The 15,203-nt window shown below is 46.2% G+C and overlaps 1 protein-coding gene across 6 annotated transcripts in view; it reads right to left on the reverse strand.

Moving 5' to 3' along the window:
• rb1cc1 (RB1-inducible coiled-coil 1) overlaps nt 1-13,444 on the reverse strand; it is a 246,401-nt gene extending 232,957 nt beyond the window's left edge. For 4 of the 6 annotated variants that reach the window (XM_085992924.1, XM_085992923.1, XM_085992922.1 and 1 more), the window contains exon 1: nt 13,115-13,444. The gene's annotated coding sequence lies outside the window, so the exon portion shown is untranslated. Of the gene's footprint in view, nt 1-12,862; nt 13,072-13,114 lie in introns of those variants that run through there. The other 2 variants (XM_085992919.1, XM_085992920.1) reach the window with 2 other exon arrangements.
• Nucleotides 13,445-15,203: the final 1,759 nt, after the last annotated feature.

The raw sequence follows: 15,203 nt of genomic DNA on the forward strand, positions 1-15,203 counted from the left end.
TACATCGCACAAATAGTGTCTCGACCTCAGCCTCCCCATTAAGAACATGCTGAATTTTCACATTAATTGCCCATTAAAGTCATCACAGAAAGTAAGGTCTGGTAATTAACAGTGCAAGAACCTTATTAACAACATGATAATTGTTTATGCAGTGCCATGGGAACACCACCACCTCCAAATCACACACCATCCTGACTTAGAAATGTATCGCCGTTCCTTCATCGTCGCTGGGTCAAAATCCTGGAACTCACTCCCTAACAGCACTGTGGGAGTACCTTCACCACACGGACTGCAACGGTTCAAGGCGGCGGCTCACCACCACCTTCAAGGGCAATTAGGGATGGGCAATAAATGCTGGCCTTGCCAGCGACGTCTACATCCCATAAGTGAATTTAAAAAACTCAGTCACAGAATGGTTACAGTACAGAAGGAGGCCATTCGGCCCGTCAAGCCCATGCCAGCTCTCTGCAAGAGCACTTCAGCTATTCCCACTCCCCCACCCTTTAATTTTTCTTCTTCAGGTACTTTCCCAATTCCCTTTTGAAAGCCACGATAGAGTCTGCTTCCACCACCCTTTCAGGCAATGCATTCCAGTTCCTAAACACTCGCTGCGTAAAAAAGAGTTTTTCCTGATGTCACCTTTGGTTCTTCTGCCAATCACCTTGAATCTGTCTTCTAGCTCTCGACCCTTCCGCCAATGGGAACAGTTTCTCTTTATCTACTGTCCAAACCCCTCATGATTTTGAGCACCTCTATCAAATCTCCTCTCAACCTTCTCTGCTTTAAGAACAACCCCAGCTTCTCCTGTCTATCCACGTAACTGAAGTTCCTCATCCCTGTAATCATTCTCATAAATCTTTTCTGCACCCTCTCCAGGGCCTTCACATCCTTCCTAAAGTGCAGTGCCCAGAATTGGACACAATACTGCAGTTGTGGCCGAACCAGTGTTTCATAAAGGTTCATCATAGCTTCCTTGCTTTTGTACTCTATGCCTCTATTTATGAAGTCCAGGATCCCACATGCTTTTTTTAAAAAATATATAAACGGTTTTCTCAATCTGCCCTGCCACCCTTCAACGATTTGTGCACATATACCGCCAGGTCTCTCTGTTCATGCACCCACCTTTGGGATTGCACCCTTTAGTTTCTATTGCCTCTTCTCGTTCTTCCTACCAAAATGTATCACTTCGCACTTTTCTGCATTAAATTTCATCTGCCACCTGTCCACCCATTTCACCAGCTTGTCTATGTCTTCTTGAAGTCTATCACTACCCTCCTCACTGTTCACTATACTTCCAAGTTTTGGGTCATCTGCAAATTTTGAAATTATGCCCTGTACTCCCAAGTCCAAGTCATCAATATATATCAAGAAAAGCAGTGGTCTTAGTACCGACCCCTGGGAAACACCACTGTATACCTTCCTCCAGTCCAAAAAACCGTTCACTACTACTCTCTCGTTCCTGTCACTTAGCCAATTTCATATCCATGCTGCCACCGTCCCTTTTATTCCATGGGCTTCAACTTTGCTGGTTGCAAGGGTGGAACATTTGCAATTCTCCAGTCCTCTGGCACCACCCCCGTATCTGAGGAGGATTGGAAGATTATGGAGAGTAGTTCCGCAATTTCATCCCATCCGGTCCTGGTGACTTATCAACTTTAAGTTCAGATAGCCTTACTAGTATCTCCTCTATCAATTCGTATCTCATCCAGTATCTCCACGACCTCCTCTTTCATTATGACTTTGGCTGCATCTGTCTTCACCAAGGAAGAATATGCTAAGTACTCATTTAGTACCTCAGCCATGCCCTCTGCCTTTTTTTTTTTTTTATATACTCGTTCATGGAGTGTGGGCATTGCTGGCAAGGCCAGCATTTATTGCCCATACCTAGTTGCCCTCCAGAAGGTGGTGGTGAGCCGCCTTCTTGAACCGCTGCAGTCCGCTGTTAGGGAGGGAGTTCCAGGATTTTGACCCAGTGATGATGAAGGAACGGCGATATACTTCTAAGTCAGGATGGTGTGCGACTTGGATGTGGTGGTGTTCCATGCGCCTGCTGCCCTTGTCCTTCGAGGTGGTAGAGGTCGCAGGTTTGGGAGGTGCTGCCGAAGAAGCCTTGGTGAGTTGCTGCAGTGCATCTTTTGGATGGTACACACAGCAGCCACGGTATGCGGTTGGTGGAGGGAGTGAATGTTTAAGGCGGTGGATTGGGTGCCAATCAAGCGGGCTGCTTTGTCTTGGATAGTCGAGCTTCTTCAGTGTTGTCAGAGCTGCACTCATCCAGGCAAGTGGAGAGTATTCCATCACACTCCTGCCTTGTAGATGGGAGTCAGGTTTGGGGAGTCAGGAGGTGAGACACTCGTCACAGAATACCCAGCCTCTGACCTCCTCTCCTTGCCACAGTATTTATGTGGCTGGTCCAGTTACGTTTTGGTCAATGGTGACCCCCCCCCCCCCCCCAGGATGTTGATGGTGGGGAATTCCACAATGGTTATGCCATTGAATGTCAAGGGATGGTGGTTGGACTCTTGCTTGTTGGAGATCGTCATTGCCTGGCACTTGTGTTACCCGTCAAATGTTGCCCGTCACTTATCAGCCCAAGCCTGAATGTCGCCAGGTCTTAATGAAGCAGTCTATGCTTGCATGCAGTGCTTCATTATCTGACGAGTTGCGAATGGCACTGAACACTGCAGTCATCAGCGAACATCCCCACTTCTGACCTTATGATGGAGGGAAAGTCATTGATGAAGCAGCTGAAGATGGTTGGGCCTGGGACACTGCCCTTATGAACGCCTGCAGCGATGTCCTGGGGCTGTGATGATTGACCTCCAACCACCACAATCATCTTCCTTTGTGCTAGGTATGACTCTGGCCAGTGGAGAGTTTCCCCCCCCCCCCCCACCCCCTAATCCCATTGGCTTCAAGGGCTCCTTGATGTCACACTCGGTCAAATGCTGCCTTGGTGTCAAGGGCAGTCACTCACCTCTGGAATTCAGCTCCTTTGTCCATGTTTGGACCAAGACTGTAATGAGGTCGGGAGCCAAGTGGTCTTGGCAGAACCCAAACCGGACATCAGCGAGCAGGTTATTGTGAGTGCAGCTTAATAGCACTGCTGATGACTCAATCATCAGCAAAGTGATGGAAGGCGAGTAGACTGACAGGGCAGTAATTGGCCGGATTGGATTTGTCCTGCTTTTTGTGAACAGAACATACCTGGGCAGTTTTCCACATTGTCAGATAGATGCCAGTGTTATAGCTGTACTGAAACAGCTTGGCTAGAGGAGCAAATAGTTCTGGAGCACAAGTCTTCAGCACGACAGCCAGGATGCTGTCGTGGCCCACAGCCTTTGCTGTATCCAGTGCGCTCAGCCATTTTTTGATTTCACATGGTGTGAATCAAATTGGCTGAAGACTGGCTTCTGTGGCGGTGTGGACGTCAGGAGGAGGCCGATATGGATCATCTACTCGGCATTTCTGGCTGAAGTTGATTGCAAACGCTTCAGCTTTGTATTTTGCACTCACGTGCTGGGCTCCACCATCATGGAGGATGGCGATATTCAAGAAGCCTCCTCCTCCCATTTAGTTGTTTAATGGTCCACCACCATTCACAGCTGAATGTTGCAGGACTGCAGAGCTTTGATTTGATCCGCTGATTGTGGGACCGCTTAGCTCTGCCCATAGCATGCTGCTTCCGCTGTTTAGCATGCATGTAGTCCTATATTGCAGCTTCCCCAGGTTGGCACTGCATTTTTAGCTACACCTGGTGCTGCTCCTGGCATTCTCTTCTACACTCCTTATTGAACCAGGGTTAGTCCCCTGGCTTGATGATAATGGTAGAGTGAGGGATATGCCAGGCCATGAGGTTACAGATTGTGGTGGAATACAATTCTGCTGCTGCGCCTCATGGACGTCCAGTTTTGAGCTGCGAGATCTGTTATGAATCTATTCCATTTAGCATGGTGGTAGTGCCACACAACACAATGGAGGGCGTCCTCAGTGTGAAAACGTGACTTTGTCTCCACAATGACTGTGCGGTGGTCACTGCTACCAATGCTGCCATGGACAGATGCATCTGCAACAGGTAGATTGATGAGGAGGAGTTTTCCCCCTCGTGTTGGTTCTCTCACCAACTGTCGCAGGCCCAGACTGGCAGCTATGTCCTTCAGAACTCGGCCAGCTCAGTCAGTAGTGGTGCTACCGAGCCACTCTTGGTGATGAACATTGAAGTCCCCACCCAGAGTATATTCTGTGCCCTTGCTACTCTCAGTGCTTCTTCCAAATGGTGTTCAACATGGAGGAGTACTGATTCATCAGCTGAGGAAGAGCAGTAGGTGGTAATCAGCAGGAGGTTTCCTTGCCCATGCTTGATCTGAAGCCATGAGACTTCATGGGGTCCACAGTCAATGTTGAGGACTCCCAGGGCCAATCCTTCCCACTGTGCTGCCACCCTTGCTGGGTCTGTCCTGCCGGTGGGACAGGACATACCCATGGATGGTGATGGAGGAGTTCTCCTTTTAAGTCCCGAATCAGCCCCACCCCTCCTCTTACTACCCGTTTATTATTTAAATGCCTAAAGACGACTTTTGAATTCCTTTTTAGGTTAGCAAAAGGAGCCAGTTATTTCCGATTTTTTTTTTCTAGTCTTGCTAACCTGGTCTTCCTCTAAGATCGAAAGCTGGATATTTACAAATAGCTGTAGTTTGTCTCTAATCTACCTCTTTGGCCCATAAATTGAATAATTTAAACTGTGGTGTCTCATTCCTTCAGGTGGTAAATTGTTCTTAGACTTTAAAAATGTCAAATTTTAAACTAATTTTTTTTCCATTTTTCCTTAGTCTACTTTTTCTCTTTATCCAATCTTTCTTTCCCTCTATTTGTTTCCGTACCTGATTTGACTAATTCATGTTCTCTAATTCACCCTCCTTCTCAGTCCTTCCTCTTTCTTACTCGGTCCTTAAATTTAATTGGTTATGGAGATACACTGTTTGCCCCACCGTTCAAGGGATATGGGGATAATGCAGGAATTTTGAAGTGCAGTCACTGTTGTAAAGTAGGAAACACAGCAGCCAATTTGCGCAAACACCAATGAGATAATGAACAGATAACCTGTTTCAGTGATGTTGGCTGAAGGATAAATATTGGCCAGGACACTGGGAAGAACTCCCCAAGCTCTTCTGCCAGTAATGGCATGTGATCTTTAACATCTCATGTGAAAAACAGCACCTCTGACAGCACAGCACACCCTCAGTACAGCCTAAATGATGTGAAGTCCATGGATTGGGGCTTGAAAGTACAACCTTTAGAGTCAGAGGAGAGAATGCCATCACTGAGTCAAACATAGAAAATAGGAGCAGGAGTAGGCCATTAGGCCCTTCGAGCCTGCTCCGCCATTCAATGAGATCATGGCTGATCATCCAAATTCAGTACCCTGTCCCTGCCTTCTCCCCATATCCCTTGATCCCTTTAGCCTTAAGAAATATATTCAACTCCTTCTTGAATATATTTAATGAACTGGCCTCCACCGCCCTCTGTGGCAGAGAATTCCACAGGTTCACCACTCTCTGGGTGAAGAAATTCCTCATCTCAGTCTTAAATGGCTTACCCCTTATCCTTAGACTATGACCCCTGGTTCTGGACTCCCCGGCCATCGGGAACATCCTTCCTGCATCTAGTCTGTCCAGGCCTGACAGAATTTTATAGGTTTCGATGAGATCCCCTCTCAATCTTCTAAACTCCAGTGAGTATAAGCCCAATCGACACAATCTCTCCTCATACATCATTCCTGCCATCCCAGGTATCAGTCTGGTGAATCTTCGCTGCACTCTTTCCATGACAAGAACATCCTTCCTCAGATAAGGCGACCAAAACTGCACACAATACTCAAGGTGCGGTCTCACCAAGGCAACAGTTTGTTACAACTGAGTGGCTTGTTAGGCCATTTCAGAGGGCAGTTAAGAGTCAACCACATGGAGTCACATATAGGCCAGAAGATTTACTTCCCTAAACACATTAGTGAACCAGATGGGTTTTTATGACAATCCAATAGTTTCATGATCACCATTACTAGCTTTTTATTCTAGATTTATTGACGTGAATTTAAATTCCCAGCTGCCATGGTGGGATTTGAACTCACGTCTACTGGATCATTAGTGCAGGCCTCTGGATTACTAGTCCAGTAACTTGACCACTATGCTACCATTCCCTTAGTCAAGGCTGACAGTGTAAACAAAGTGAGCAAATAAGGGAACAGAAAGATGGACAAAACATTCGGGTGGAGGTTGAAAGCCACTGTCTATTAGTAGCTGATAATGGGATTTATTATAGAATGCCACGCTATGACAAATCACTAGCCTTAACCAGCGGGGAAGCATTCCGACTGGGAGGAGGGGAGCCGAGCATGGCGGCCAGAGGCCAGACCGGAAGCGGGAGAAGCAGGCCAGGCCGTCGGACCGTGGAGCCAGCGACGGTGAAGTGGAGGCCGCGGCGACCGGAGAATGTGTTCGGCGAGTCGGGCGGAGGCAGCGCAGCAAGCAGCAGCCACGACGACTCGCAGTCCGACTGGGAGGAGGGGAGCCGGGAATGGTGGCCAGAGGGTGAGCAGGAGAAGCAGGCCACCACACGTGGAGCCGAGCCGGCAACAGTGAGGAGGAGGCCGCGGTGACGAGGAGGACGGAGCGGCTGAGGTACATCGTGCTCCCAATGCCACTGGATGCCAAAGAATTGACTTTCTGAACACGGCGCTGTAAAAATAGCCGACGTGTCCCTACGGGGAGTAAGCATTCCATTGTACTAGTACATATGGCAAATAACATTGAATTGAATGGAGCTTCTTTTTTTTTAATCTTCATAATCCAGTCTATTCACATCAATACAAATATAATATTCAGCTTAGAGAAATGCTTCTAAGGGGGACATGTTGCACTTCCCAACCAATTCTACTACAATAATTGGTCCTCCAGTTTCCAAAGAAACTATGGAAGAACACGGTGTAGGCTCTCCCCATTTATTTTAGCTTCTTCATATTCAAAAAATGTCACGTGGCCTGTTCACTTTAAGTGTATACAGTCTTTCGATTTTGCTTGTACTCATTAAATAGAACTTCATACACAATTGATTTTGGCAACATTCCATACATACACATTGGCAGCACGGTGGCATAGTGGTTAGCACTGTTGCCTCACAGCGCCAGGGACCCGGGTTCGAATCCGGCCTCGGGCGACTGTCTGTGTGGAGTTTGCACATTCTCCGTGTTTGCGTGGGTTTCCTCCGGGTGCTCCGGTTTCCTCCCACAGTCCAAAGATGTGCGGGTTAGGTTGATTGGCTATGATAAATTGACCCTTAGTGTTAGGGGGATTAAATACATGGGGTTACGGGGATAGGGTGGGATATGTGTTGGTGCAGGGGTTACAGGGATCGGGTGGGATGTGTCGGTGCAGGCTCGATGGGCCGAAATGGCCTCTATCTGCACTGTGGGGTTTCTGTGTGATAACCATTACAAGACTCTCAATGTTAATACACAGTTGACTTTAGCATCTAAATGGATATTGGGTCAATGTTGCTGTAAAAAAACGACATGTCAACCACACACACGTTAGTAATGTGTAAATCGGCCAGCAAGTTCAGGGGATTAAGATACGCCATGAATTGCGAATCTCCAGAACTTGCTGATCAAACGCTTTGTGTGCTTTGCACAAACAGCATCACGCAATTAGCCTCACTGTTATTTTTAAGAAATTGCTGGATTTGCACATTAATTGACCATTAAAGTCGCCACAGAAGGCGAAGTTTGGTAATTAACAGCGCAAGTACCTTTTAATGATTATGATAATTGTTAAGGCAGTGCCATTGAAACTCTCTGGCCCAGATATTGAACAATTTAAACTGTGGAGTTTCATTCCTTCAGGTGGTAAATTGTTCTTGGAGGTTTTAAAAATGTCAAATTTAAAATTGTAAAGTATTTTATTTCTTTTCTTGGTCTCTTTTTTTCTCTCAATACAATCTTTCTTTCCCTCCATTTCTCTTTCTGATTTGACTCTAATTCACCCTTCTCAGTTGTTCCTCTGTTTCTTTCTCAATCCTTATATCTCATTGGTTAAGGAGATACACTGTCGGTGCCACTGTTAACCAAGGAGCCAGATGACCTGTTGTCCTCACCACGCCGTTATCAGCTTGCTCTTCCAGCAAGTTATGGTGTAAAAAAAAGAGCTGAAGGATGATTAAAAAGTCTAATCAGACACGCGAGATGCCCTGCACCAGCAGGATCTGGTCCATCTTGTATGGTACAGGGCATTTATTGCTATTTTTACTGTTTAATCAGTATTTACCTATTATCCACTGAAAAAAATGCATGAAACCAGTGGCAGCTGTACTGAAGCTTAGGAGTTGAAGCAGAGAAGGTGGCAATTTGGACTATTATGTCTTCACAGGCTCTTTGCTAAAGCAATCCACCAAAATGAATCCCACAGCTCCACATTCCTCCCATAGCCTATCATCTGCTTCAAATATTTACCCAATTTTCCCTTAAAAGAGGCAACTGTCTTGACCTCAACCACTCGTGATAAAGCATTCCATGCTGCAACAACCCTTTCTATCAAGAAATTTCTTTGAACCTCCCGCCTCACTCTCAGCAACAATTTTAAATTGATGACCTTTTGTCACTGACTCCCTAATCGGAGGAAACAGTCTCCCTATTCAAAACCCTTCATAACTTTAAAAAAAACGTATTAAATCTCCTAGTTGCTTTTTCTGCTCTAGTGGATATAGTTCCATATATGGTGCCAGGTGGTGTGTATGTAGTGTGATGCACAAGACATCAAAAATAAAGACTTGCATTCATATAGCACCTTTCACGACCACCGGACATCTCAAAGCGCTTTACAGCCAATGAAGTACTTTTGAAGTGGAGTCACTGTTGTAATGTGGGAAACGTGGCAGGCTATTTGCGCACAGCAAAGTCCCACAAACAGCAATGTGATAATGACCAAGATAATCTGTTTTTGTTATGTTGGCTGAGGGATATATATTGGCCAGGACACTGGGGATAACTCCCCTGCTCTTCGAAATAGTGCCATGGGATCTTTTACATTCACCCGAGAGAGCAGACGGGGCCTCGGTTTAACATCTCATCCGAAAGACGGCACCTCCGACAGCACTGCACTGTCAGCCTAGCTTTACGTGCTCAAGTCCCTGGAGTGAGACTTGATCCCACAACCTTCTGACTCAGAGGAGTGTGCTACCAACTGAGCCACAGCTGACACATATGTGGGACAGATGGAACAGCAAGTCTTATCCTCTCTGTCAGTTTGTGTGCGTTTGTATGCAAGTTTCTCCTCATAACTAATTTCCCATCCTTTGCATTAAGTTGGTGAATATGCGCTGTATGCTCTCTATGGCTTTAATGTATTTTCTATAATGGGGCAACCAAAACTGGATATTCCCAATTGTGGCCTAACCATTCATTGCCATGTACAAATTTTTTATTGCCACTTTTACTCTTTACGCTGTGCCCCTATTTAGAACAACCAAAATGCTACCAGCCTTTTTATGGCTTTATGACCCTGCATTCGCACTTTTTGGATAATATACATGAACCTCTAGGTCCGTCTCTTCACCTACACCATTCAGTCCCTTTCCATTTAGTCCATACCCTCATTCTTTGTTTTGCAAACTTTCCAGAATGTATTATTTTCTACTTATCCACAATGGGCTGCATATGCCACCTGCTGCCCATTCCACTAACCTGTCTATATCTTCGGAAGACTTTTACAGTCTACATCGCTGTTTTCAAAGACCCATTCTTTAGTGTCAATAGCAAATTTTGAGATTGTGCTCCCATGGCAAAGTCAAATAACCTCAATATGTATTCAAGCCCTGATTCCTGGGGTACACCATTTCCAATCCTTGTCCACATCGAGGAACATTCACTAATCCTAAGTGAACCAACTTTATATCCATGCTATTACATTTCCTCTTATATTATGCACATGAATCTTTGTAATAACATCCAGAGACACTTTATTGATTGCCTTCTGAAAACACAGATGCACATCTACTGCATTCCCTTATTCCATTTAATTGGTCATTTCTTCAAAAACATACATTTGTCAAATACAACTTTCCTTTAACAAATCATTGTTGAATGCCCTTGATTAACCAGCAAATTTTAATACTTACAAATTTTATTTCAAATTATGGATTCTGGGGGTTTCCCCACACTGACATTAAACTAACTCATCTACAAGTTTATCCCGCTTTTGAGAACCTTGTCCAGAAGAAATTTAAGCAACAAGGACAAGCCTATCACCGTTAAACACGCCTCAGAATTTTACCAATAAAGCTCAAGGTTAATAAGGACAAGGGGCATATCTACCAGAAGAGCAGGGGCAAATATAGTGGTGCTGCAGCTGGCACTACAAATTTTGTATTTGAAAAACGTAGTAGGGTATATAATTTACAAAGTTCCATGGATATAATGTAGATAGCTGTGTAAAACAATGTATTTGTATTAAAAGGTAGTTACGATGATGAACACAAAAGGTAGAGGTGAATAGGTACTAGCCTTTGAAAATAAGTATTAGAAAGTCAGGCAGGTTGGTCAGCAGTTTAAGGTTTTACTCGATATATAAATAATATATGACTGTCATGATATTGCGAGTGCAGTATTACACATTAGCTTTTAGAGCTGTAGATGCTGCATTTTTTAAACTTATAGTAAATGCTCTGTTTCCAAGTACAGGAAACTTTGTTATATCCGGCACCGACGGGACCAAGCTGTTGCCGATCTATCAAAACTGCCGGACATACCAGCGTTAATGTTGAAGCATACGGAGGTTTTCATCTCCGTATCGGACAACAAACACTGTTGCTTAGCAACAGCTTCTAAACAGTCGGCCCGTACCTTGGAAGCGTCTCTGTAGCTTAGCAACAGCTTCAGAGAGACTTTCCAGAGCCTGACTGTTGAAAAAAACCACAAGAAAAAAAACCTAACAAAACGGCTCCTGATTTCTGCCATTAGATCGAGGTGTCCGGACATACAACCTCCGGATAAACCAAAGTCTCCTGTATTGCTGCAATGTGCACTGATAACGACACTTCCATTCTGCACCTTAAATACTACCCTAAAAGTTTGTATTATAAACTTGCAATTAACTCAATTACTTCAGGTTACATTGCTCAGATAGAAGGCAAAATTTGGTTTTACAAAATTAAAAAAGCCATTTTATGAAAGCTTTCCTGATAGAGGTTTATGAAATAATGAAAAGGCTGGATAGCGTGCCTGTTGATAGATTATTCCACTTTGACAAATGGGGGATGACTAAATGACCTGTGGACATGATTTTAAACTATGCAAGATTATGAATAGACTGGATGTTAGGCGGTGATATTTTCCTAGAGAGTAGTGAGCTTCTGGAATGCAACGCCCACTGGTGCGGTGGGTGCTGACTCTTTGCCTTCAAGAGGGAGCTGCACCAGTTCTTGACTGAGGCAGCGATGGCATCCAGAAGGCAAGTGGCTTTACAGATAACGCATGGTCCATGTGATCAGCTGGACTAGTATGGCTTCAGGGGTGGTATAAAGTGTTTAGTCAGGATGCTCCAGCCATCATGTCGAATGGGCAGGCTTGATCACAGAATCACAGAAACCCCACAGTGCAGATAGAGGCCATTTCGGCCCATCGAGCCTGCACCGACACATATCCCACCCGATCCCCGTAACCCCTACACCAACACATATCCCACCCTATCCCCACGTATTTAATCTCCCTAACACTAAGGGTCAATTTATCATAGCCAATCAACCTAACTCACACATCTTTGGACAGTGGGAGGAAACCGGAGCACCCGGAGGAAACCCACGCAAACACGGGGAGAATGTGCAAACTCCACACAGACAGTCGCCTGAGGCCGGATTCGAACCCGGGTTCCTGGCGCTGTGAGGCAACAGTGCTGGACCAGCTGGTCTTCTCCTGCCAGTCATTTTCATACATTCATATGTTGGTAAATTTTTGAAAATTCAATCCTAAAATTTGAGGCAGCACTCAAATGCTGGAAAATACCAAGCCATAGAAACTTTTAAAATGTATAATGAGCTTTCCCCTCGCTAGTTATTCAAACCAAAATTTTAAGTTACCAAAAAGTAGCTGATTACTTCAGCCTGGTTCAATTTCCAATGCAGACATATATATATATACCCAAGCCAACATCAACACTGCTACTTCCCTTGTCAATTATGCAATTATCTTTCTAAACAGCATTTCTACATAAGTATTACAGTTCAAGACATCAGCAATTTCTTTATGATAAGGATAACTATATACCCAACTAACATTTTTTGTGCTCCTCCCTAAACATTTGAACCTAAAAAGACACTCATCTTAACTGTAATGTTTCCCAATGGTAGGAAAGCATAACAAATATAAGCAATATCAGTTGGTGTACATTTCAGAAAAACATCATCTCCTAGGGCTGACACTGGTGTCTCTTGTTTATAAAGCTCTTACAGAATATACACACTGCTAAAGTCTACACAGTAACACAAGCTAAATATACCAGAAGGGCAAATAACTGACAGGCTTTTATATTGCTAAAGCAAACTACTAAGCAATAAGAAAAATCCTTATTAAAAATATTATTTTGCGTTCTGTTTCTTTCTAACTAAAGCCTGCACTTGCATAAGCAACGTTTGATAATTACAAAGGTCCTCATCACCAGTACTTCCAATAAACAGCCGACTGCGTTTACTGTATGTGAAACTCATTTCTATTAAGTGTTGTGAATCCTACAAACTACAACCATAAAACTTAACGGTATTTATTCCGCTGGCGAACTTTTCTTTAACTGTTGTTGTTAAACGGCAGGGAGGCAATCACCTTAGAGGCTGAGTCATTCCTGGTGCAAATCTCCTGCCCGACACGTCCCCCAGGAGTGCAGTAACCGACCTGTGTGGAGGGGGCCGAGCACTTCAGAGCGACAGCGGACACATACCGCCGAATGTGACCGGGCTCGACGGTGATACCGCCCGGTCACACGGTCCTTGTCGCACTCCGCGGCTCTTCACTTCACCTACCAGCTCTAGGCCTAAATCAAGGCCCCGGCGCTGAGCCGTCAAACCTCAGGCCTACCTCAGACGCGCCGCCACAGCCCCAATCCCGGGCCCCACGGATCCAGCTCCCCGGGGGCGGTGTTTGGGGTTCGATTAGTGGGGCTGAGTTTGGGCCCAGTTCTGCTGCTGCTCCTTCACCACCCGCCTGCCTGGACTCTAAGCCTTGGGGGCGCGGGCACTCACCTCCGGCCTCGCAAGTAGTCGCCACCGCCTGCTCACATGAACTGCAGTCGGTAGGGAGTAGCCCCGGGCCGGATCGGTTTAATTCGGCTCTCGTTCAGGCGCCGCGACCGCGCGCTCCGGCTCCGGTTTTTTTTTTCTGTTTTTGTTTCAGTCAACACCCGACAGGCGGCTGTGACGTCACCACGCCGGCCGCGCGGCATTGTGGGCGTCAGTGCGCGCGCCCGAGAGCTGACAGGTGGCGCGCGCAACATTCCGTTCAGTCAGCCGCTGGAACTGCCTCGTGCGTGCCCCAGGCAGCTGTTGTGACGTGCTGCTTGTTAAGGGAGGAACAGCTTATGGCCAGCAGTCCTCTTCCATTATTTGAAGGGGCTGCTCCTCAAATTTTGGTTGCACTTCAGTCCCACGCTCTTGATCTACGGTCACCCGGTGCGGAGGGGAGCGGGCAGGTCGGAGGACCTCCTAGTGGGTCTGCTCCTGGGCCTGGCCAAGAAAGCCATTAATTGGTCCAGGCAGCGGGCGGTCGAGGGGGTCGTCCGGCCGGATTGCCTCCCTCTCTTCCGCGGCCATGTTCGCGGCCGGGTGGCCCTGGAGATGGAGCACGCGGTGTCTGCCGGCGAGCTCGAGCTCTTTCGAGACCGGTGGGCGCCGCGGGGACTGGAGTGCGTAGTTGGTTTAAACAACCAAACTTTAATTTAAGTGGTTAAGTTTTGTTTCGGGGTTTATTGGACTGGTTGTTAGTGTATTTGTTTAATGTATTTTTATTGGTTTAAACAAAGAGGAGGTTATGGCCAGCAGCAACAACAACTTGGATTTATATAGTCCCTTTAACGTGATGAAACGTTCCAAGTCGCTTCACAGCACTATTATAAGACAAAAAAAATTGACACTGAGCCACATCAGGAGAAATTAGGGCAGGTGGTCAAGAGCTAGGTTTTAAGGAGCGTCTTAAAGGAGGCACAAGTCAGGAGTGTGATGGAATACTCTCCACTTGCCTGGATGAGTGCAGCTCCAACAACACTCGAAGCTCGACACCATCCAGGACACAGCAGCCCACTTGATTGGCACCCCATCCACCACCTTAAACATTCACTCCCTCCACCACCGGCGTACCGTGGCTACAGTGTGTACCATCTACAAGATGCACTGCAGCAACTCGCCAAGGCTTCTTCGGCAGCATCTCCCAAAGCCGTGAGCTCTACCACCTAGAAGGACAAGGGCAGCGGTGCATGGGAACACCACCACCTCCACGTTTCCCTCCAAGTCACACCATCCTGACTTGGAAATATATCACCGTTCAAGTGGGTGGAGTTAAAAGAAATGTTGTAGTGGTAGGGGATAGTATCTATCCCCCCCCCCCTATCGTTAGGGGGATAGATAGAGTTCTCTGCAGCCGAGAGCAAGAGTCCCGAAGGCTGTGTTGCCTGCCCGGTGCCAGGGTTAAGGACATCTCCTCTGGACTGGAGAGAAACTTGGAGTGGGAGGGGGAGGATCCAGTTGTCGTGGTCCATGTTGGTACCAACGACATAGATAGGACAAGGAAGGAGGTTCTGCTGAGGGAGTTTGAGCAGCTAGGGGCAAATTAAAAAGCAGAACCACAAGGGTAATAATCTCTGGATAATTACCTGAGCCACGAGCGAATTTGGCTAGGACAAATAAAATTAGAGATTTAAATGCGTGGCTCAAAGACTGGTGTGGGAGAAATGGGTTTTGCTTCCTGGGACACTGGCATCAGTACTGGGGCAGGAGGGAGCTGTTCCGTTGGGACGGGCTTCACTTGGCCAGTGCTGGGACTAGAGTCCTGGCGGATCATATAACTAGGGCTGTAGAGAGGGCTTTAAACTAACTAGTGGGGGGGAGGTTCCTAGAGAGCAAATAATAAAAATGACAACAGAGAAGGTCATAGACTTAGGTAGCAGTGGGGAAAT

The sequence above is a fragment of the Somniosus microcephalus genome, chromosome 7, assembly GCF_052327205.1.
Source record: "Somniosus microcephalus isolate GS21.2 chromosome 7, FLI_Smic_1.0, whole genome shotgun sequence".
Classification (NCBI taxonomy): domain Eukaryota; kingdom Metazoa; phylum Chordata; class Chondrichthyes; order Squaliformes; family Somniosidae; genus Somniosus; species Somniosus microcephalus.